Raw genomic sequence first — 25,347 nt, forward strand, 5'->3', positions numbered from 1 at the left:
TACGTAAAGGAATATGAATGTTTTAGTTGGACCACTTTTTTCGCTTTGTGATAGATGGCGCTGTAATAGTCACAAACATATGGCTCACAATTTTAGACGGACAGTTGGAAAACAAGTAGGTTTTTTAAATTAAAATACAGAACGTAGGTACGTTTGAACATTTTATTTCTGTTGTTCTAATGTGATACATGTACCTTTGTGAACTTATCATTTCTGAGAACACGTGCTGTTACAGCGTGATTACCTGTAAATACCACATTAATGCAATAAATGCTCAAAATGATGTCCGTCAACCTCAATGCATTTGGCAATACGTGTAACGACATTCCTCTCAACAGCGAGTAGTTCGCCTTCTGTAATGTTCGCGCATGCATTGACAATGCGCTGACGCATGTCGTCAGGCGTTGTCGGTGGATCACGATAGAAAATATCCTTCAACTTTCCCCACAGAAAGAAATCCGGGGACGTCAGATCCGGTGAACGTGCGGGCCATGGTATAGTGCTTCGACCACCAATCCACCTGTTATGAAATATGCTATTCAATACCGCTTCAACCGCACGCGAGTTATGTGCCGTACATCCGTCATGTTGCAAGTACATCTCCATTCTGTCATGCAGTGAAACAACTTGCAGTAACATCGGTAGAACATTACGCAGGAAATCAGCATACATTGCACAATTTAGACTGCCATCGATAAAATGGGGGCCAATTATCCTTCCTCCCATAATGCCGCACCATACGTTAACCCGCCAAGGTCGTTGATGTTCCACTTGTCGCAACCATCGTGGATTTTCCGTTGCCCAGTAGTGCATATTATGCCGGTTTACGTTACCGCTGTTGGTGAATGTCGCTTCGTCGCTAAACAGAACGCGTGCAAAAAATCTGTCATCGTCCCGTAATTTCTCTTGTGCCCAGTGGCAGAACTGTACTCGACGTTCAGAGTCGTCGCCATGCAATTCCTGGTGCATAGAAATATGGTACGGGTGCAATCGATGTTGATGTAGCATTCTCAACACCGACGTTTTTGAGATTCCCGATTCTCTCGCAATTTTTCTGCTGCTAATGTGCTGATTAGCCGCCACAGCTGCTAAACCACCTACTTGGGCATCACCATTTATTGCAGGTCGTGGTTGACGTTTCACATGTGGCTGAACACTTCCTGTTTCCTTAAATAACGTAACTATCCGGCGAACGGTCCGGACACTTGGATGATGTCGTCCAGGATACCGAGCAGCATACATCGCAGACGCCCGTTGGGTTCAAAATGGTTCAAACGGCTCTGAGCACTATGGGTCTTAACATCTGAGGTCATCAGTCCCGTAGAACTTAGAACTACTTAAACCTAACTAGCCTAAGGACATCACACACATCCATCCCCGAGGCAGGATTCGAACCTGAGACCGTAGCGGTCGCGCGGTTCCAGACTGAAGCTCCTAGAACCGCTCGGCCACACTGGCCGGCTGCTCGTTGGCCATACATCAATACGATATCTACCTTTTCCGCAATTGGTAAACGGTCCATTTTAACACGGGTAATGTGTCACGAAGCAAATACCGTCCGCACTGGCGGAATGTTACGTGATACCACGTACTTATACGTTTGTGACTATTATAGCACCGTCTATCACAAAGTGAAGGAAGTGGTTCAACTAAAACATTCATATTTCTTTACGTACTACACGAATACGTAATAAAAAATGGGGGTTCCTATTAAAAAAAAAACGCAGTTGATATCCGTTTGACCTAGGGCAGCGCCATCTAGAGGGCCAACCATAGCGCCATCTGGTTTCCCCCTTCAAGCTAGACGAGTTTCGTTCTTTGTAGTTTTTTCGTTTGATGTTTATTTCGTGAGATATTTGGCCCGGTCACTATCAATGGACCACCCTGCATATGCACACCACCATTAAAAAAAGATCGAACACCCTCAAGGACAAGGTAATTTTATTGACAGGTGAGGTGACAGGTAGCTCACGGTTATTGAAGGAAGTTCAGGCCAAGCGAAATACACATGTCAGAGTAAAGGGTGGCCAAATAGTTGTATCAATAGACCGCGGCGTGTATTCTCGCATGCAACCGTTCGTAAAGGTTTCGCATGTCATCCTGCAATGGACTGTCCTAAGCATCTTGCGTCTTTAGTTGCAATTCGTAAGTGGTTGTTGCAGACCCTGGACAATGAGTAAGTTCCTCCTTCATCAGGTCCCATACGTGTTCAATTACCGAGAGATCTGGAAATATTGCTGGTCCGGGCAGTTGTTGTACACCACGAAGAACCGATCAAACTTCATACCACTCTCTCTTCATCGAGCCAGGAACCACAAAACATTACAAAAAGGCACAGCCACAACACAGTAGAAGAGATATGTTTCACAATGTCTAAGATGGAGAAGCGCTTATAGCTCCTGAGGTACATCTACATCTACATCTACATCCATGCTCCGCAAGCCACCTGACGGTGTGTGGCGGAGGGTACCTTGAGTACCTCTATCGGTTCTCCCTTCTATTCCAGTCTCGTATCGTTCGTGGAAAGAAGGATTGTCGGTATGCCTCTGTGTGATCTCTAATCTCTCTGATTTTATCCTTATGATCTCTTCGCGAGATGTACGTAGGAGTGACCAATATACTGCTTGACTCCTCAGTGAAGGTATGTTCTCGAAACTTCACTAAAAACCCGTACCGAGCTACTGAGCGTCTCTCCTGCAGTCTTCCACTGGAGTTTATCAATCATCTCCGTAACGCTTTCGCGATTACTAAATGATCCTGTAACGAAGCGCGCTGCTCTCCGTTGGATCTTCTCTATCTCTTCTATCAACCCTATCTGGTACGGATCCCACACTGCTGAGCAGTATTCAAGCAGTGGGCAAACAAGCGTACTGTAACCTACTTCCTTTGTTTTCGGATTGCATTTCCTTAGGATTCTTCCAATGAATCTCAGTCTGGCATCTGCTTTACCAACGATCAACTTTATATGATCATTCCATTTTAAATCACTCCTAATGCGTACTCCCAGATAATTTATGGTATTAACTGCTTCCAGTTGCTGACCTGCTATTTTGTAGCTAAATGATAAGGGATCTATCTTTCTATGTATTCGCAGCACTTTACACTTGTCTACATTGAGATTCAATTGCCATTCCCTGCACCATGCGTCAATTCGCTGCAGATCCTCCTGCATTTCAGTACAATTTTCCATTGTTACAACCTCTCGATACACACAGCATCATCTGCAAAAAGCCTCAGTGAACTTCCGATATCATCCACAAGATCATTTATGCATATTGTGAATAGCAACGGTCCTACGACACTCCCCTGCGGCACACCTGAAATCACTCTTAGTTCGGAAGACTTCTCTCCATTGAGAATGACATGCTGCGTTCTGTTATCTAGGAACTCTTCAATCCAATCACACAATTGGTCTGATAGTCCATATGCTCTTACTTTGTTCATTAAACGATTGTGGGGAACTGTATCGAACGCCTTGCGGAAGTCAAGAAACACGGCATCTACCTGTGAACCCGTGTCTATGGCCCTTTGAGTCTCGTGGACGAATAGCGCGAGCTGGGTTTCACACGACCGTCTTTTTCGAAACCCATGCTGATTCCTACAGAGTAGATTTCTAGTCTCCAGAAAAGTCATTATACTCGAACATAATACGTGTTCCAAAATTCTACAACTGATTTTAGAGCCGATGTTTACTGGACTTTTTCGTTTCAGAGACCTTTCGTGTCATTCCTGAATAATACCATTCCTCTTGAGACAGCCTCTACAGGAGGGAGTCGGATGCGATAGGGAGGGTGAGTGTTTCTGAAAGGAGGAAAATATACGTGCAGCCCTGTGATCAAAGTTGTTGTCACCTTCGACGATGGCAGTATTCCCAGTGCGCTCACCACGAAAATATAGAAGGAAGGGTAAATCTTGCTGACCGAGAATGTTGCCGTAAACATCCTGGTTCATGTTCACAGTCGCCCGAATGAGTCGCTCCAAGTCACTGTACGGCAAAAACTATCAAAACATCACAGAACCACCTCCGACCGGACTGCACCCTTCACGTAGTACAGGCGAAATACCTCATTGAGATGTCGGTGCGTCACACCTTACATCATTTGAAAAGTTGCAGAATCGCAACACTCCACGTCTTCAGTTAGCTAGTGTCTAGTTTCTATGTTGTACAGCCCACTGAAGATGCGCAGCTTTATTTGGTGCGGTGAGAAACGTTCGTTTGTAGGGTATCCGACTCTAGGCCGTACTCACACGGGACGAGGCAGCTAACGTTGACGTGGACGAGGATGACATCCGACCGCTCGAGAGACTGCGCTGTCGGCGCACGAGACGAGCTGTGATTTGCGCTCTCAGCGCTCTCCAGCGGCAGTTGTCGGCTTTACTTGGTTCGCAAGGGACACAGTTTCTTTACGAAAACCGATGCGCGTAAAATAGCTGCCTTAATTGTCTTAGTGATTATAGAAGAAGAGCGGAGAAAATCACGAAGAAGATTCTGGACTTGTCGATCGCACTTGAACAGCGAATTTCTGGTAGAGGAACACTGCATATGCTGTACAACGATCTGAGACACATACTAATAGAAGTTATTCGCCAGATCAGTTAATTTTCATCCCATTTTCGGTTTTAAATTTAGTATAAGTAAGGTATAGTGTCTAGTGTTAGTTTGCGCGTGTTTAATATCCATATTCCCGATCTTGTTGTGACTACTAGCACTTTGAAATAACGTACTTCATCATGTAAAGTTGAAAATCGAGATTCGTTTCGTAATGTCATAGGAATGGAAGAGGATTTTTTTTTCGAAGCTGCTCACCATCATTTAAAAAGATATTTACCGACAATATACAAACGTGAGCTATTCCATAAACCCAGAGATAGGTATATATATTTTACGGAAAGTTTCATAATACCACAAACTTCTAGCGTGTAGCTTGTGTTTACTTTCTGACGTAGACGGACGGTCATGTTACGATTCCTGGCCACTAGGAAAACATTCCAGTCGTTGGCCTCTGCAACAAGAATTGCAGCAAATAAATTAATTAGCTAACATGCCAGATTCTTTATTTGATGCTTCAAAGTGTAGTGAAACGTGGAATTCAACGCTGTGACGTCACCAGCTCCTCGTCCACGTGCGTTTTCACGTCCCGTGAGAGAACGGCTTAAATGTCCATTTTATGCAGTTCCCTTCACAATGTTCGCTCGGAAAATGGTTAGGATTTATCTCCATTCACTGACGGCAGCAATTCCTGTCTGGTTTAAAACCAGTTGCCGTTGACAAGCCGTGACACTCGTCTACGATCCCTGTAGGTAATGATATCTCTACGGCCACTGTTGTTAGGCCGTGTTACGTGGCTGCAAGTGGTACCACACCTTGAAGACACGCAGGACAATCTGCGTTGATTCACCAACAAATTGGGTAACTTCGTTCACAGTCTGCTCACGGGAATGTCCAACCACGACAGCTCCTATCTGGTATTCTGTCACGCGATCCATCTTACTGCGCTGATTGCATACAACCGACTAGCTCATACACCCTGCTTAATTGGCATGATCAATGTCGGCGCTAGAGGATCGCATGATAACCTGATGATAGCGTGGAAACCTTTTGCATCTCTTCAGAACGATCTGTGGGCTCCTGTAAGAGGGTGACTAGTAATTTGTCTGGTGGGTTTGTATGCAGTCTAGGCGGACATTAAAATTTGTTTAGTTATGATTTAGCCTTAATTAAATACTTATAAAAATATGGTTGCCTGAAAGCTGTGCGATTTTCTTGCTATTTATGTGCTCCGCGCTGTTTCGTAATTCACTCAAGACGAATGTGGGTACGTTTCACAGGAAGAGCCATGGCACATTTTCTGTCGCGTCCACCTCCACCGCAATCTTGTAAACCATCTCGCATTAATTTCCTTCACGTCTGTGTACCTCCTCAACCTCTTCTGCTTGTGACATAGCGCGCCATATTCAGGGTGACCCAGAAGGAATGGTCAATATTCAGGCATATGACAGGAACGCTCATTTGAGGCAAAAAGATTTCATATGGACTTATGCCCTATTCCTATTGGTTTCCAACATATAACTCTTTTAATGTACATTTGTTATGGGTTAGTTGAGTACTTGACCCAACCGATAGATTGGTCGTGATAGTACAGTTAACTTTCCACCAAGATCGTCAGAACTTAAGCCATTAGATTTTTGTTTGTGGGGTCGAATGAAGTCTGAAATGTACAGAGGAAAATAAACTGTTTGGTCGGATCATGGACGCTGCAGCTCTCATTAGGGAACGTGCAAAGGCACTCAGACATGCAACACAACATTTTATTTATTTATTTATTGCTTATTTAGCTTTATTAGATTAAGCCTTAATGCCCGTCCTTCATCTAACCAGGAACAACACATACAAAAAATATTACATAATAGTCGCAATAATAATAATAATAATAATAATAATTTGCATTGCCGGCCGCAGTGGCCGAGCGGTTCTAGGCGCTTCAGTCTGGAACCGCGCGACCGCTACGGTCACAGGTTCGAATCCTGCCTCGGGCATGGATGTGTGTGATGTCTTTAGGTTAGTTAGGTTTAAGTAGTTCTAAGTTCTAGGGGACTGATGACCTCAGATGTTAAGTCCCATAGTGCTCAGAGCCATTTGAACCATTTTGAATAATTTGCATTATTAACAAAAATAATAATTGGCAATAATAGTAATAACAGTAACACTAACAACAATGATAAAATAATGGAAGAATTAAGAACTAAATTAATTAGTTATTACTGAACTGCAAGAGAGATAGCATTTGTGACAGACGATGGGCCATTAGCTGTCTTTTAAAGTTTGAAAGGATATCAATTTCACTAATAATTTGAGGAAGATTGTTGCAAAGTCGGGTTCCTGATGCAGAAAATAGTATAGAGAACGTGACTTGTGTAGTGGTACAGAGAGCATTGGTTAAGTTTCAAATCTATATTCTGCGCCCACTCTGATGAAGCAAGCAAATCAGCATTTACGTTCTGGATGGCTTGCGCAGATTTGTCGGGCTTGCGCTTAGGTATAACTGAAGGTTGTCGGCGTATAAACGATATTTGCAGTAGGAGATAACAGTCGACACATCAAAGTACAATGAAATGAAATGATCGTATGGCATTGTTGGCCGGGAGGCGCTATCCGCAGAAGTTCGGCCGCCGAGTGAAAATCTCATGTCAGTCGACGCCACATTGGGTGACTTGCATGCCGGTAATGAGAAGAAAATCTCAAATGCGGCCGGGAATCGAACCCGGGCCCGCTGCACGGGAGGCAAGCATGTTACGACTCGGCTAAGGAAGCGGACGAACTACAACGAGTAAGGTAATGAGCCAAATACTGGTTCTTGAAGGATCCCTTACACTACATTCTTCCATTGAGACCTCTTTGTTCCGATCATTAATCACTTTTGGCGGCATTTAAGTTATGAGTGGAACCATTGTACACCACGTAAAGAAAAGTTTTGACTTTTTTTGGCAGTTTCCTTTTTTGGGTAGAGGTTTTGAGGGACCCCTTTTTCCAGCCCATTGGGAGGATGCTGGAGATCAGAGAATGGTTAAAAACATGCGTTACTATGGACAGTAAGGGATCGACGAGGAACCTGATCACCATTTGTATTGTAATATTTTCGTGTCCTGCAGCTGCCGAACGAATTCGCGCAGTTGAGTTCCTGACTGTGCTATGATTTACCGACTAAAAAAAAAAAAAAAAAATTTCCTTTGTACTGTCCACAGAAGCTTCAAGAGAATCGGTGGTTTGCGTTCTTGTGCGTTGGCTAACAGAGATGTAGATGTGTCGAAATTCTCATTTAGATCATCAATAGGAACTTTTCCCAAGAGTACACAATCCATTGAAGCTGACCAGTGTGATATTCGAACATATATTGTGAACTGTACAACAGCTGCGATGTGAAGTGTACGGTAATGCTTTGAGGTGGTTGTGTTACAAAATCTAACCCTGACAATGTATTGAATAATTCATAAAATAAATAGCGATGTACATTAAATGTATTCTGTCAGGGAAACCATTCGGAATATGAAGTCTTTTGCTTCAAATGATCGTTCCTGTCATACTCCCAAATACTGAGTGTTCCTCCTGGGACAGCCTGTGTCATGTATTCTTTGTGGATAAAGCGTTCACGTGGAATGTTGATAACAAATAAGCAAATAAGTAATCGAAAAGTGCAAATCTTATGTTCTGATGCGCAGAAGGTCCTGCTACTAGCTCATATGTGGTCTGGTACACAGTACAGCTCATTGGAAGTAACACATTCGTTTCCGAGAAACGACAAAGTAGAGCACGACGCAGGAATTTTGTGACCACGGAGTATTTTCCTACCGTACTGTTAACAGAAATTCTGTCGTGAAAATAACTGTGAGCGTTTCATGCATGAGAGAATGGCGTTACGTTACGCTGCGTGCTGAATGGCCAGGAAACTGACGCCGCGCCGTTACATTGCAGATAAAGCTGCGGTCGCACCACTTCCGTCCCTGGAGTCCGTGACTGGCCGGCAGTTTTAAGCTGCACTAACAGGCCGTTAGCCGACAGAATACGCGCACTAGAATGTTATGAACACCCAAACACACATAGACAGGCGACGTGGCAGCTTCTACACAAGTCACATCCACAAATCGCAGTGAATCTGCTTTTACATCCCAAGCCACGCCATGCGCCAGCCCAATCTACTGGACCACGCGTCAGCTACTCAGTGTCTTGTGAAAGCCGAACCCATTTTTATTGAAACATCCTGTTCCTATCATTGAGGAGTAAAGATTTATCGCACTGAAAAATCAGACTTATTAAGGGAAGGGGTGCAGACCTGTACGGTCAGTAGTTCAAATAATTCACAGGGGAGCATAAAATCAACTACACTCAAAAAGGGCATCTCACAAAGTATGACAATGAATGATCTGTTCGTCCTACTAGCTGTGAACCACGTCTTGTTTTATTTGGAACGGAAGATAACGTTAGTAATTCTTACATATAGTGCAAACACGCAAAAAAGCTAAAGGGGGTAAATAACATGAACCTTTTAAAACTCAAAATTCATCACAGTTTACTATAAAAACATAACACAGTAAATAAAAAGTGGAATGTATAGTACGAAGCTCCGATTTTAGGAGGTACATAGAGATAAAAACTTAAACCATAAGAGCCATATGAAGATTAGGTTCAGCAAATTGTCAACGTATGTGTGTGTGTGTGTGTTTGTGTGTGTGTGTGTGTGTGTGTGTGTGTGTGTGTGCACAATCTGATCAAAGTATCCGAACACCCTTGTATAATGCAGAAATGACCACGGGATGCCTCGAAGATCGGCAGAGAAGCAATAACTGCAGAGAGGGCGGTTAGGAGAGTGACTACGAACGTGGACTAAAAGTTGCCGGCCGCTGTGGACGAGCGGTTCTAGGCGCTTCAGTCCGGAACCGCGCTGCTACTACGGTCTCAGGTTCGAATCCTGCCTCTGGCATGGATGTGTGTGATGTTTTTAGGTTGATTAGATGTAAGTAGTTCTAAGTCTAGCGGACTGATGGCCTCAGATTTTAAGTCCCATAGTGCTTAGAGCCATTTGAACCATTTGACTAAAAGTTGGATGCCACCTGAGGAACAAATCAACCTTACCTAACCTAACCTAAACTAAACTAACCTTTCAAGGAAATGTCAACTCTGGTGAAGTTGGTCAAGTCAGCTGTTGGTGATGTCATTGTGAAGTGGAACCGTGAAGAAACAGCCATAACTAGACCACGACCAGGCATCCCTCATGTACTGATGGACAGGAACCGTCATCATTAAGGAGAGTGATTGTAAAAAAAAAAGTATGAAATCAGTGTAAGCAATTACAGCATTAATTACGATTACAGTTTTAACATGTTGAGTACACTCCCTAGCACAGTTTTTATAGACTGACTTCGAAATTTATGTTATGATATGATACTAGACGATGTTGTTGTTGTGGTCTTCAGTCCTGAGTTTGGTTTGATGCAGCTCTCCATGCTACTCTATCCTGTGCAAGCTTCTTCATCTCCCAGTACCTACTGCAACCTATATCCATCTGAATCTGCTTAGTGTATTCCTCTCTTGGTCTCCCTCTACGATTTTTACCCTCCACACTGCCCTCCAATACTAAATTGATGATCCCTTGATGACTTAGAACTTGTGTTACCAACCGATCCCTTCTTCAAGTTGTACCACAAATTCCTCTTCTCCCCAATTCTGTTCACTACGTCCTCATTAGTTATGTGATCTACCCATCTAATCTTCAGCATTCTTCTGTGGCACCACATTTCGAAATCTTCTATTCTCTTCCTGTCCAAACTATTTATCGTCCATGTGTCACTTCCATACATGGCTACACTCCATACAAATACTTTCAGAAACGACTTCCTGACACTTAAATCTATACTCGATGTTAACAGATTTCTCTTCTTTAGAAACGCTTTCCTTGCCATTGCCAGTCTACGTTTTATATCCTCTCTACTTCGACCATCATCAGTTATTTTGCTCCCCAAATAGCAAAACTCCTTTACTACTTTAAGTGTCCCATTTCCTAATCTAATTCCCTCAGCATCACCCGACTGAATTCGACTACATTCCGTTATCCTCGTTTTGCTTTTGTTGATGTTCAACTTATATCCTCCTTTCAAGACACTGTCCATTCCATTCAACTGCTCTTCCAAGTCCTTTGCTGTCTCTGACAGAATTACAATGTCATCGGCGAACCTCAAAGTTTTTATTTCTTCTCCATGGATTTTAATACCTACTCCGAATTTTTCTTTTGTTTCTTTTACTGGTTACTCAATATACAGTTCGAATAACATCGAAGAGTGACTACAACCCTGTCTCACTCCCTACCCCACCACTGTTTCCCTTTAATGTCCCTCGACTCTTATAACTGCCATCTGGCTTCTGTACAGTTGTAAATAGCCTTTCGCTCCCTGTATTTTACCCCTGCCACCTTTAGAATTTGAAAGAGAGTATTCCAGTCAACATTGTCAAAAGCTTTCTCTAAGTCTACAAATGCTGCAAACGTAGGTTTTCCTTTCCTTAATCTTTCTTCTAAGATAAGTCGTAGGGTCAGTATTGCCTCACGTGTTCCAACATTTCTACGGAATCCAAATTGATCTTCCCCGAGGTCGCCTTCTACCTGTTTTTCCATTCGTCTGTAAAGGATTCGCGTTAGTATTTTGCAGCTGTGACTTATTAAACTGATAGTTCGGTAATTTTCACACCTGTCAACACCTGATTTCTTTGGCGATAACGATTTTATAAATCGCCTAACATGATGCTGTGAATACCTTCATGAATATGACGATGGTCAAACAGCTAAAGCTGGTAGTATAAATAAAATATTTTACCAGTAGCTCAAGGGGGTAATATGATATTTTTCAAATATATAAGAGCTTTGGGGCACCACGTCTTGAGAATAATTCACTCGAGGGCTCCAAAGTTGCAGCAGCAGTCCAGCCAGCATAATGGTTCTGGCTAGGGAGTCATAAGCCACACGTTTCTGTAATCAGCGCTAAGTGGCGCTTGAGGTGGAGCTGAGAGCGACGCCACTGGATGGTGTGTGACTATAAACGCGTGCAGAATGAGATTTTCACTCTGCAGCGGAGTGTGCGCTAATATGAAACTTCCTGGCAGATTAAATCTGTGTGCCGGACCGAGACTCGAACTCGGGACCTTTGCCTTTAGCGGGCAAGTGCTCTACCATCTGAGATAGCCTGCGAACCTTGCAGGAGAGCTTTTGTAAAGTTTGGAAGGTAGGAGACGAGGTACTGGCAGAAGTAAAGCTGTGTGACGGTGCGTAAGTCGTGCTTGGGTAGCTCTGATGGTAGAGCACTTGCCCGCGAAAGGCAAAGGTCCCGAGTTCGAGTCTCGGTCCGGTACACAGTTTTAAACTGCCGTGATGTTTCGTATAAACGCGTGATTTGTAGTGATGAATCAAGCTATACCTTGTGCCAAACCGGTGGAAGGGTTTGGGTTTGGCGAATGCCAATGGAATGTTTCCTGCCATCATGTGGAATGCAAACAGTGAAGTCGGAGGACAGCAGGGGTGTTTTTTGTGGTTAGGGCACAGTCCTCTTATTGTTCTTGAGAAAGCTGCGGAGAAAATTTTACAGTAGTATGTACTGTCTACAGTAGAGGAACAGTTCGGCGACAGTGATTGTTTGCATGAGCATGACAATGCACCCTATCACAGGCAGTGAGACAGTGGTGTTTGGACACTAACGCTCCTGAAATGGACTGACATGCTCGGAGTTCCGACCTGAACACTTTCGGGATGATTTGGGGGGTTGACTCCGCTCCAGGCCACAGTGTCCAACATCACAACATTGTCTGGTTCAGGCTCTTGAGGAAGAATGGGCTGCCATTCCTCCACAGATATTCAGACGCCTCACTGAAAGTGTCCCCAGCAGATTTCAAGCTTTCATAAAGTTGAATGGTGGTCGCATGCCATGTTAATGTCCACTAATAGGTGTCCGCATACTTTTGATCAGATAGTGTATTTTCATTTCCTGATGCTCCGTGAAATAGTATTTTGGGAAGTTTTCACTAAGGCAAAGTCGGATAGAATGTTATTAGCGCCATGCCTGACTGTGATTTTTACAGCTGTTTACATTGTAAGCATCTATTAAGCAACTAGGAATATCAAGCATATCCCCACGATTTATTTACTTCCTATGAAAAATTTCCTCATTAATTAAATTAGTTCGAGATTTATTGTGACTCTGATAAATATAATACTAGAAAGACATAAGCATCGACTCCACTAGTTAGCGAATGTAATTTTGGCTACACTGGATAATATGCAATTAAAAATAGTGGCAGTTATTGAAGTGCAGTGGCAGGAAAAACAGGATTTACGGTCAGGCGAGTACGCGGTTGTAAACACAAAAACTAAACTGGAGTAATACTGGAGCAGGACTAATAATGAAGAAGAAAATGGGAATGCGAGTGAAACTTGGACCATGAAGAAGAAAAAGGGAATGCAGCTGGAACTTGGACTTTTGGTGGTCTAAATGTTATCGTCTGGGGAGGCATAATGCTGCATGCGCATAGTGACCTCCAGATCTTTAAACACGGCACGCGTAGTGGTCAACGTTACTGTGACGCTGTCTCTTTTCCCATGTGCGCCTTTTCATAAGTGTATTCGGCGCTGACTTCATTTTCATGGATGGTAATTCTCGACAGCATCGAAATGCGCAGATGGAGGAGCTCTCGGAGCGAGAGGATATGCGGCGAATGGACTGGTCTGGCCTCCCTCGACTTCAGTCCCATCGAGAATAGGCTACGATCGAACACGTGTGGATGCGTTAGGGCCACGTGTGGTAGGCCTTCCACATGTACCAACGACCATCCAGCTGTTGTCAGAAAGGTGTGGTAATGGGAAACCCTACCACAAGAACCCCTTACCAACTTCCTGGCCAGCAGGGAGGACATTGAAGAGCACGCATGCCACCCACGACGATCACGCACCCTGTTAATAACCATGTCCTGCTTTTTGTAATGACCAGGGAAATCATCATAAATCGCAATGACTTCGATGTAATTATTGTCGTTGAATAATTGAATCACTGCGTATTTTTTCAGTTACCTATACCTTAGCAGTTCTTTCTGTGTAGGTCCAAGTTCCATCAATCCATGTTACTTGGCAGTGACACATCACGCGGAGGTTACGTTCATCTTTAAGTTTTGCGTACCCGTATACTTTATATGGCGTTGCGTTTTAGATCGCTCATCCAGATCAGGATAAAATTCGCTGGTCAGACTGACAACTGAAGCAAAATTTTAATTATGAAGTATATAATTTCGATCTTAAAACACAATAAACGAAAAAAAAACAATTTTTACTACAATTTACAGTGGTTCTTTCTGCATATCAATTACTAGCGCTTGTGGACAGCAAAGGCCTTATGAAAACGGAAGATGTACATGCGATATATGTCAATGTGATAAAGCTGCGCCACGAAGATTGACAATGTTAAAGAGACCAACAACAGTCACGCCGAAAAAGTCTGAATCTGCAACAATGAGATGATGTTAGGTTTGACAACTAAGTGGTTCCAGCCGAAAATGTTAGCTCTCACGGCGTAACTTGAGGGGAATTCTCGTCAAGTGACATGACATCACCCCTTGTATGCTAATTGAAAGGTCAACGACACAAGACCAAGAGCCGTAATTGCGTAAAATAGTTCAAGGAAAATACCGAGAAAGCAAGTGTAAGAACAGTATAAAATACGACAACGTGAGATAAATTAATTGAACACTCAGTAATGTGTATTATCATTATTAATTTCTTATTTATTTCCACAATATAAGATCTCATTCGTATATTGTATCTACTCCATGTTCCCCCACAGTCCCGATCAATGATTATACTTCCAGTGACATCACAGCTCTTTTCGTAGAACATGATCTGTTTCAGACGTCACTGGTCTCGAATAAGGCTTTTTTTGATACAATTTGGAACTTGAAACATTGGTTTCCTTAGTTTAGGTTATGAGGACTCAACTCAAGATCGAAAGACCCTACTTTACGACTCATTCGAGTGGTTCATAGTTTTATAATGTTTTACATCTTGGCAACAAGTTTTATTATGTGTCGTTCATCAGTTTAGGAACACACACACATCTGATGATTATCGCTTAGATCGAAACCGATTACAAAATTACGAAAAACATTTTGTGATCAAAGGCAGTTTTTTCTCCGTTTATGTCGTGTTTCCTGCAGCCACAGTGAGCACCCGCCACTCGTTCCCGGTGTAGTATAGGCAGATTCTGCTTGACCTCCGCTTCACCTTATCCACCACGTGTCACGTAGCGTGGGGAACAGTTGCAGACGCTGGTACGAGGCAGCCTAGCCGGAAGGATCGTCCCGTAACTCCAGGCATTATAGCGAAAAGTCCTTAACTGAAGTGAAGTGAATGAAATGGTAAAAACAAAAGCTATACACTGCCAAAACCAGCGACAATAACTGCCGCATATCGCCTGATTTTAAAATGGCGAAATGACACGCGAAGGATTTTGTTACTACTGCATTACGGAGGAAATAAGTGAAATAAGTGCGAAGCAACACATACACTGATCGGCAAGAACATTGTGACTACCAACCTACTATCGATATAAACCCATCAAGGCGATAGCAGCGTCACCTGGCGAGGAATGACTGCTAGTTAGACACACGGACGGTGCATGTAGAATGAGTGAGCGTACTTCAAATGGCTCTGAGCACTTTGGGACTTGACATCTGAGGTCATCAGTCTCCTAGACTTAGAACTACTTAAACCTAACTAACCTAAGGACATCACACACATCCATGACCGAGGCAGGATTCGAACCTGCGACCGTGGCGGTCGCGCGGTTCCAGACTGTTGCGCCTAGAATCGCCTGGCGTGAGCGTACTGTCCGAGTGTAGAATGAGAAAGGCGCGCGATCTTCTGAGTTTGACCGAGAGCAGATTGTGATGGTCCAGAGGCTCGCTCGGCACGAGCATTTCGGAAACTGCACGACGACGGGTGTTCGAGAGTGCTGTGGTAAGTATCCTCAACACATGGCAAAACCAAGGTGAAACCATGTCCAGGCGTCGTGGAGTTGGACGGTCACCCCTCGTTACAGATGCCGGACGTCGTAGGATCCGCAGAGTGGCAAAACAGGACAGGCGGGGAACTGTAGCGGAACTAACATCATATCTGAATGCTGGGCAGAGTACAAGTGTGTCTGAACTCACAGTGCACCGAACACTCCTAACGATGGGCCTTCGCAGCCGACGACCTATGCATGTGCCAATGTTAATACCACGACATCGGCATTACAACTGAAATGGGCAGCGCAGTGGCAGAGCGTTGCTTGGTCTGATCAATCCCGATACTTTCTTCATAACGCCGATGAGAGTGCGCGAATCCGTCGTCTTCCAGGAGAACTGCTCCTTGACACCTGTACTGCGGAGTTGGCGGTGGCTCCATTATGCTCTGACAGACATTCAAGTAGGCATCCATAGGTCCAGTACAGCTTGTCCCAAGGCACAATAACGGCAAAGAGGAGACCACGCACATCCCTTCATGACTACCACGTTTCCCGGCGGCTGTGGCATTTTTCTACAAGACAATACGCCATGACACAGGCCAGGAATGTGGTGGAGTGGTTCATAGAACACAGTGGCGAGTTCCAGTTGATGTGCTGGCCCCCCAATTCGCCAGATCTGAACCCGATTGAGCAGGTCTGGGATGTGATTGAACGTGGCCTCAGAAGTCGTCGCCCTCCTGCCCCGAATTTACAGGTATTAGGTGACTTTTGTGTGCAGATGTGGTGCTAGCAAGGCCTCACTGTTTCTAAGCCACGACTCGTCGCCGCTGTTATCCGTGCCAAAGGTGGACGTACCGGCTATTAGTTAGGTGGTCATAATGCTCTAGCTGATCAGTGGAAGTAATGAATAAAAGGGACGAAAGTATACTACGCCACGTATAACGTGTGGAACAAACAGTGCGAATGATATGGTTGGAGCTTACATAAACTGGGCGAGAAAAATAGCGCGAATGCTCTAGTCGCCCCTGACAATCTGGAACTAAATGATGAATGTGTACCATATGCTACAAAGTCCATTACCGTACAATAGGTCAGTTTCCACCCTGTTAGGCGTGTGAAAGACTTCAGACTATACGCGGTTCTGTGACCTAATTATAAAATTGTGACAATCAGATACAACGCTGTGGTTAGATCGGACAGTTCTAACAGTTTCTAGAGAAAGAATTACCGGTGGCTTCATGTGAATTGATGTAAGGAAATCGCAGAACATTTGGCAAGGCGGCGCTTTGAGCATCAGCGCTCTGGAAGACGAGTGTAGTGTCTTACCTACGGCGCCACCAACTCTGTCTCCTTACCTGAATAAACTGATAAAGCACATCTACAGTATTGAAATGTCGATACTATTTATTAAGCAGGGTTGTTGTGAAATTCCGCATTGTTGTCTATATGGCGGTATATTACAACGAAGAGCAAGTGCAATACTTCGAAACAAAAGTTCCGCGACCCAGGTTTAAAGTTACACCACCATTACTTAAAGTCTATGAAGTGAGTCAAGAAAAGGAGAATATTAGATTTCTCTTTTTCGTATATTATTAATCGAAGGATCTACCACGAGACCGCGTCAGATTCACTGCGGCACGAAGACAAGGCACTCGCCAAGAACGGCCCCACGGAGATATTGCAGCAAAAGCCGAAGTCTTGAAAATTAACCCTTAACTCACGAGGCGTGGTCTCTCAGACAGGGCGAAAATTTTCGAACTCGCTCTCCAAGGCCAGTTGTCGTGGAATGCTTCTATACTCCCCCTAGCCTCCTTATATTGCCAAGCCTACGATGTTTTGTTGTCGCTTGTGTTATCGCCTTCTATGTTTATTGTTGACACGTGTTATTGATAGGTGTTGGAGTCTCCTAGACCGAACCTCGTGAAGTACGTATCTGTTTTCTTCAGTGCGGTACAGTATAGCTCAAAATGTGTTGGCACTAGTGTGTCATTTTTAACTTTCCCGAGTTTGATGAAATTGTTAGTCGGTCTATGGAGGAAGGTGTCAGTGATATAGATCAAGAAAAAAAAAACGACGATTTTACATTAGCCAGTGATCACAGTTCTGCTGTCGAACAAGAGTATCATTTAGAGGAAGAACTACAGGAAAGTTATGATGGGGATCTGTCTGTTTCTTCAATGAAATATTTAAAGTCTCTGTTAAAATCGAATGTGTTCTGAGTGGTGACAAAAAACAATGAATGTCAATTTGACAGACTTTCATTTTGTACCCATCGGGCGAAATTTTTATGCGCAAATTTAAACCCTAGAATTTAGTTTTATTTGGAAATTTATTTGATATAGAGATTGTATAATTTTGCAGAATGTAAGATTCATTACTCTAATAGTCTATGTGTACTATTTAAAATGACCACACAAAATTATTTGTTTCTGTGTGATAAATAGTAAAATGCTGCACGGTTTGTTTAGTGCAATAAAATTAGAAGCATTTAAACAACACTTAAACAATTGTAAAAATAAATTATATACAGCATAAATTAAAAATTTCAAAGGATTTTTGCCTTAAATCCCAGTTTAAACATAGGGTCCCAGAGACCCCACCTCGTGGTATACGTTACAGAACAGTCACCTCGCAAATTAAGGGTTAAGTAGAAATGAAAGAGGGTAGGTAACAACGAAATTAAGAAATAAAACTGTGCCGAATGTTACTGTTATTCAAGCTATGAATTTGACAGCGTTGCGGAGCTAATCTTCACTTTGCGTAAGACAACATTGAGTTTCACTGCCATTTCATAAATGTTGTAATAGGTGTGGGCCAAATGATTTTCTAAATATTTCTTGTATTCTACTGTCCCATAACACTGGGAGATTCATTAGGCACCGTGAAATCGAAAAAAGTGTACCCTCCCAACTTAAATTACTACCCATCTTCTTATTTTATTTCCGGGCTTTTAGATTTATAATCTTACTTGAATTAGGTGACTTTAGTTGTCAGAAATGTCAGTTCAGCAGTGAATTAACGTCTCAAAGTCCACAGTTTCTATTTTCGTAAATTTAGTGATCGCCACCTGAATAGATGATACTAAGAAGGTACTTTGACGAAATTGCTGGTTGTAAATGACGCTAATTAAGTTGTCGGTTTTGAGAATTTTGTAGAGCTGCTGAGAACATTCCTATTTCGATTTCACTCCAAACTTCGTGGCAGAGATCCCATTTCCCGATGAGCTGACTCACTTTTAGAGAGCGCCTCTTCATTTAGGTCGCACGCACAGTTGACAGTTGGTGGAATGCCTACAAGATACGAGTGGGATAACGCGTATCTCCCAGGGCAACGGGCGGCAGCTGTGAAGAGATAAATGGACGGGTGGCTGCAGTTCGATGGTACATTGAATTCTGTTCAGCAGAGCGGACATTTGAGTACATAATCGCAGTACAGACAGGGGCCTTAAAGAAAAACGAAAAGCTACAAGCTTTCCATTACATCTATACAAAAATGCACAGCGAAAATAGCGTTATTGTTCTTGCATAAGAAATGTCTCCTCGGTGAATTGTGGCAAGATCTCAAAGCCCCAACTCTGGAATTAACCACGGAAATACTACTCAACTGCTAAATTATGTATGCTGCTGTTTCAACTTTCCGTGAGGAACGCAAACGAAAAGGGCAGTGGCAGTTTCTAGGTCTCTAACACGCCTTCAATTAGAGATCAATCATCATGACATGGGTCAATACGACAGCATATTCTTGTATTGGCAGCACACAGAAAATATACGGCAAACATATATTTGTAGCGGGTCTTGAACTTGTTGCTTGTATAAATCGTAGGGTGAATTGTATATACGTGCAACAATAATTAGTTAACTGCTTGAAAGTAACACAGTACTGATGTTACTAGAATGTCTATGTTTCAGAATGAGAAACTTGTTTCTTAAGTTATTAATTTCTCCTCTTACGTGTAGCAAGAACAAAAGTTGCTCATAATGTACTGCCTCTTGCACAACACTTTCCTTTAATGCAGACAGATTTTCTATGTCGTGTTTGGTAACGACTACTGATTTTTGACCTGATATTTAGTGAATGAGAACTGATGTCTTTATCTGGAATTTGGCGAATGAATATTGTTCTGAACGGGCTCCTATTACAGGTCAATACTCGTATGCAACCTGGAACATTAGCATTGTTGAAGCTGTTATTCTTCCAAGTCGCCGGCCGAAGTGGCCGAGCGGTTCTAGGCGCTTCAGTCTGGAACCGCGCGACCGCTACGGTCGCAGGTTCGAATCCTGCCTCGGGCATGGATGTGTGTGATGTCCTTAGGTTAGTTAGGTTTAAGTAGTTCTAAGTTCTAGGGGACTGATGACCTCAGATGGTTCAAATGGTTCAAATGGCTCTGAGCACCATGCGACTTAACTTCTGAGGTCATCAGTCGCCTAGAACTTAGAACTAATTAAACCTAACTAACGTAAGGACATCACACACATCCATGCCCGAGGCAGGATTCGAACCTGTGACCGTAGCGGTCGCTCGGCTCCAGACTGTAGCGCCTAGAACCGCACGGCCACTTCGGCCGGCTGACCTCAGATGTTAAGTCCCATAGTGCTCAGAGCCATTTGAACCATTTTTTCTTCCAAGTCGACTTCTGCTCTTATTCTCTTTTTATCCTACACGACTCATACATTGTAGATAAGAATGGATTACAATAGAATAAATGGAAATATCTAAACAACATTATGTCTATGAATTTCCTTACAAGTGAATACTTCAGTGATAAATGAAACTAATAGATTTCTGAGCAAGAATCTGGAAAGGAAGTTTCAAGTCCATCATTTCCCTCCAAGTTTAAAATGTTGAATTTCGAAGCTTACTTATGGTTACAAGAGCAAAAAAGTCTTTCTTAACTGAAATTGAAGTCAGAAATGCAGTACATTTGTTTTCAATATTTTTTTTTCTTTTCATCGTATCATGTCTGTCTACTTCTATGCGCCGCATACTGTAATTTCTCTGTAGTTCTGCAATTTATTCTGTTACCTTCACCTGGCATAATTATTCACATTTTAGTTAAAACCCCAAAACTATTCGAATTATTTGACAAAATTAAGAGACTTTTAATTGTTTTTTACACATACTAAGAAGTTCTTCATATCTATCAGCAAAGTAAGTGGGCTGAGAACAGAATCTTAAGGCGACTATCACTTTACAGCGTTCCTGGCAGCCGGAATCAAACGATCTATTTGTGCCAGTCGATAACAACATTTTCTTGTTTATATTGAAATGCTTAAAGTTCGGATTTTATTAAGTGTTTCAAATTTTGGTGCAGATGGAATGTTTAGTCCCGGGGACTAATTATATGTAAAGGCTTGGGCACTAGTTTTCTTGGCTGGAGTGTAATATTGAAGAAAAACAGGCAGTTCTCATTTGTAAAGTGCAGTCAAATGCAAACGAGAAAGATGAAAAAAGTAAAGTTTTTATTATTTCAAAAGTAATCGCCAGAACTCTTAATACATTTACCCCACAGTAAGAGAACACGGCCAGTGTGTTCGAGGAAAATGTTTGCATTTGCCTACGGAACCCTGATTGTACTCACACGCGCACCTCTTTGTCCGAAGCAAATCGGCGACAACGAGTTTCTTTCTTCAGGGCTCATAAAATATGGAAAACGCCTGAGGAGAGATCAGGACTATGTAGAACAGGGGTGGCCAACCTTTTCGGCAGGCGGGCCAAATTTTTGAGAGGAAATTCCCCTCGGGCCGCATTACCAATTTTTGTTTTGTGAACCAAAAGAAGCAAGAAATATTAATTTATTTTTTAAAGAAAATAAAACAAATCTGAGGAAAAAACATTTATTATACAGTTTAATGAAATATAATGTAAGTGAGATGTCTGGCTTTGTTTGACTGAACTAAGTGAGTCGACGCTGATGTCAACTGTAATTGTTGCTACACGCAAAGACTTTTCCAGATGAACACCAGTAATTCGTGTTCTCATTTGTGTAATGATGTAATTCAGGCGACTAAAAATCTGTTCACGCATGTAAGAGTCAAATAATGAAATAATTTTAAAAGCATGTTTGTAAAACGGTGGATATTTCTTCTTGTCCAAATATGTTTTATAGAGCTCTTCCTAACTAACATGATTAAATTTCTCTTTTAACTGTACATCACACTGCATTTCACAGCAGTCATTTGTAAATGTTCCTATAGTGAACTCATGTCTACGGGGAATGGAGTAGCAAATACAGAAAAAAAGTAGACTACATTTCTTAAAGTTTTGAAATCGGTTTTCGAATCCGCATTTCAAGTAAGTCAGATATCAGATAGCAAGGAAGCGTATTTAATCCCTGCCGCCTGTGTGATGTCCGATTGTTTTGACAATGTAGGAAAATGGGTGAAGTTTTTTGTTTGTAACCGTTGCCCTCAAAGACAAAGTTTCATTTAGAATGCGGAAATAAGACCATGCAATACATTAATCAGCTGATCTTTTTCTTTGAGTCTAGTATTAATATAATTTAGATGGCTGGTTATATCGACCTAGAACAATTCGGAAAGCCATTCTTTATCTTTGAATCCTAAAATCCCTTTGAGTTGCTTTCAAAGAATAATTGTATGTCTTGCTTCAAATCAAATACACTTTTCAATATTTTTGCACGGGTTAGCCATCTACTTCTGTATAATACGAAAATATATAATTGTGCACTGAACCCAAGGACTTCAGAGATTCTTGGAGCTGACGGTGATTCGGTGCACTTGACTTAATAAAGTTCACTGTTTGGCAACTACCTTCATGAGAGCTACTTAGCAAATAAATTCTCTTGATGGATAACGCAATGAAAGTTTAGCTTCGACGTACTTTCAACTTTGCTGGCCAACCATTGCTGGAGCACCATCCGTTGTTAGCTCAGATGGATTGTTAAATTTTAATGAAAAGTGACTTAATGTCGATACAACTGCTTCCAACAAATCTCGTAACTGTTTTATTAAAATGGACATCAACATCTCTGACATAAATCGCCACTTGGACGGTGTCCGTCATTAACTGTGTATTCATCCAAACCTGGAGAACAAAATATAAACTCAGATGCACAACTTTTTGAATAATCTTCAGTTTGTCTTCTACTGTCATTCAGACGTCTAGTAACTTTTTCTTTTCTGGACACACAATTTCAACGACGGTCTGTAAGCATTCCACACCATTTCGCCATCTGAATATGGCGTTGATTTTTTTTGCCAGTATCAGAGCTACTGCATAACTCGTTTTCACATAGCATATTGGCTCTGAATTCTCCCTTGTAAATATCTTCTGTTGAGCAGAAAGTTTCCTTTTTAAGTCGTCTACCTGGTCTCATCGATTTTGTCATTTGTACTTATCAGACATAACTGCATGTTTAGTCTCGTAATGCCGTTTGATGTTATATTCTTTTGGAACCGAGACAGATTCATTGCATATAAGACAATTGGGTTTTGTTCTATATTCCACAAAAAAAAAAAATGGTTTACAGTCTACTTGTCTTGATAAGTTCTCAACTTCTCTGTAATTTTCCTCTTCATAGGTCCTATTTATTTACTAGCTAACGTCATACGAAGTCTACGTCTTGAACTAAAACAGATTTTTTTACAATAAGTCGGAATCTGACAAAGGGAGCATACACGGCAATTGGAGTTTTTTAATTTTTTATAGATACGCGTATGGTACGTGAAGTTCAGAATCAAATATGTTACCTAAAGTAGTTCGGTGCAACTCTCAAAAGTTCCGTACAAAATCTACTCGAAAGTCCCGCGAAGTTGTTTAACAACATAAAGCAAGTTGACTGCTTTGATGGACTGTGTGTCTCTGTGGGAGGATGCCAAACTGCCACATGGGTGACCTTCGATTCCCAGTTGTGGTAAATTTTTAAACAAAGTTTCATGTTGCACGGGCATTTCCGTGAAGCGTAACGTACATGTAGATGGAAAAAAATTTAATTTAAATGTTTTTTTTAAACAACATTGTACATAAAGGACTGGTGATTACGGATTTATAGCTGCAACGGAAACGGTTTTTTGTGTGTGATGTGTAATTAGAAATAAGAATTGTATGTTTTTCTGTAAAATGACAATTAAATATGTCCTAATTAGCATGATTTAGGTATTCGAGCTGAACTAAAAACGTAATGACTGAAGCTGCACTCCAGCATTTACCAGTCTCGAGCACTGATTTTTTTCCCCAATCTTTATGTATTTCACTCTTCACGGAAATGCTTATAGAGCACGCGACTATGTTTAAAAATATATATCAATTATTCAGCTATCTTTAAAAATACAATCCACCTAGGACTCGAACCCTGGTTCACCGCAGGGCTACACTGCTCATCGAATTATCGAGTTTTCATTTGACTGTTATTTTTGCTTGAGAATTCCATAATCTGTTCTCTCGAGTATTTTTGAGAGTAATATACATCTGCTTTAGGAAATTGATATTTTAGTTTTGAACGTCATCTACACTACTGGCCATTAAAATTGCTACACCGCGAAGATGACGTGCTACAGACGCGAAATTTAACCGACAGGAAGAAGATGCAGTGATATGCAAATGATTAGCTTTTCACAGCATCCACACAAGGTTGGCGCCGGTGGCGACACCTACAACGTGCTGACATGAGGAAAGTTTCCAACCGATTTCTCATACACAAACAGCAGTTGACCGGCGTTGCCTGGTGAAACGTTGTTGTGATGCCTCGTGTAAGGAGGAGAAATGCGTACCATCACGTTTCAGATTTTGATAAAGGTCGGATTGCAGCCTATCGAGATTGCAGTTTATTGTTTCGCGACATTGCTGCTCACGTTGGTCGAAATCCAATGACTGTTAACCGAATATGGAATCGGTGGGTTCAGGAAGGTAATACGGAACGCCGTGCTGGATCCCAACGGCCTCGTATCACTAGCAGTCGAGATGACATGCATCTTATCCGCATGGCTGTAACGGATCGTGCAGCCACGTCTCGATCCCTGAGTCGATAGATGGAGACGTTTGCAAGACAACAACCATCTGCACGAACAGCTCGACGACGTTTGCAGCAGCATGGACTATCAGCTCGGAGACCATGGCTGCGGTTACTCTTGACGCTGCATCACAGACAGGAGCGCCTGCGATGGTGTACTCAACGACGAACCTGGGTGCACGAATGGCAAAACGTCATTTTTTCGTATGAATCCAGGTTCTGTTTACAGCATCATGATGGTCGCATCTGTGTTTGGCGACATCGCGGTGAACGCACATTGGAAGCGTGTATTCGTCATCGCCATACTGGCGTATCACCCGGTGTGATGGTATGGGCTGCCATTGGTTACACGTTTCGGTCACCTCTTGTTCGCACTGACGGCACTTTGAACAGTGGACGTTACATTACAGATGTGTTACGACCCGTGGCACTACCCTTCATTCGATCCCTGCGAAACCCTACATTTCAGCAGGATAACACACGACCGCTTGTTGCAGGTCCTGTACGGGCCTTTTTGGATACAGAAAATCCTGTTGAAGCTGCATGGGTAGCTGTACCTGTACACGCCATCCAAGTTCTGTTTGACTCAATGCTCAGGTGTATCAAGGCCGTTATTATGGCCAGAGATGGTTATTCTGGGTACTGATTTCTCAGGGTCTATGCACCCAAATTGCGTGAAAATGTAATCACATGTCAGTTCTAGTATAATACATTTGTCCAATGAATACCCGTTTATGACGTTTATGATCTGCATTTCTTCTTGGTGTAGCAATTTTAATGGCTAGTAGTGTATCATGAATATAATTACATATGCTTTACTTAACCTAGCAGCCCCATTTCGACTTCTTTTG

This window comes from Schistocerca piceifrons, chromosome 3 (genome assembly GCF_021461385.2).
Source record: "Schistocerca piceifrons isolate TAMUIC-IGC-003096 chromosome 3, iqSchPice1.1, whole genome shotgun sequence".
Taxonomy (NCBI): domain Eukaryota; kingdom Metazoa; phylum Arthropoda; class Insecta; order Orthoptera; family Acrididae; genus Schistocerca; species Schistocerca piceifrons.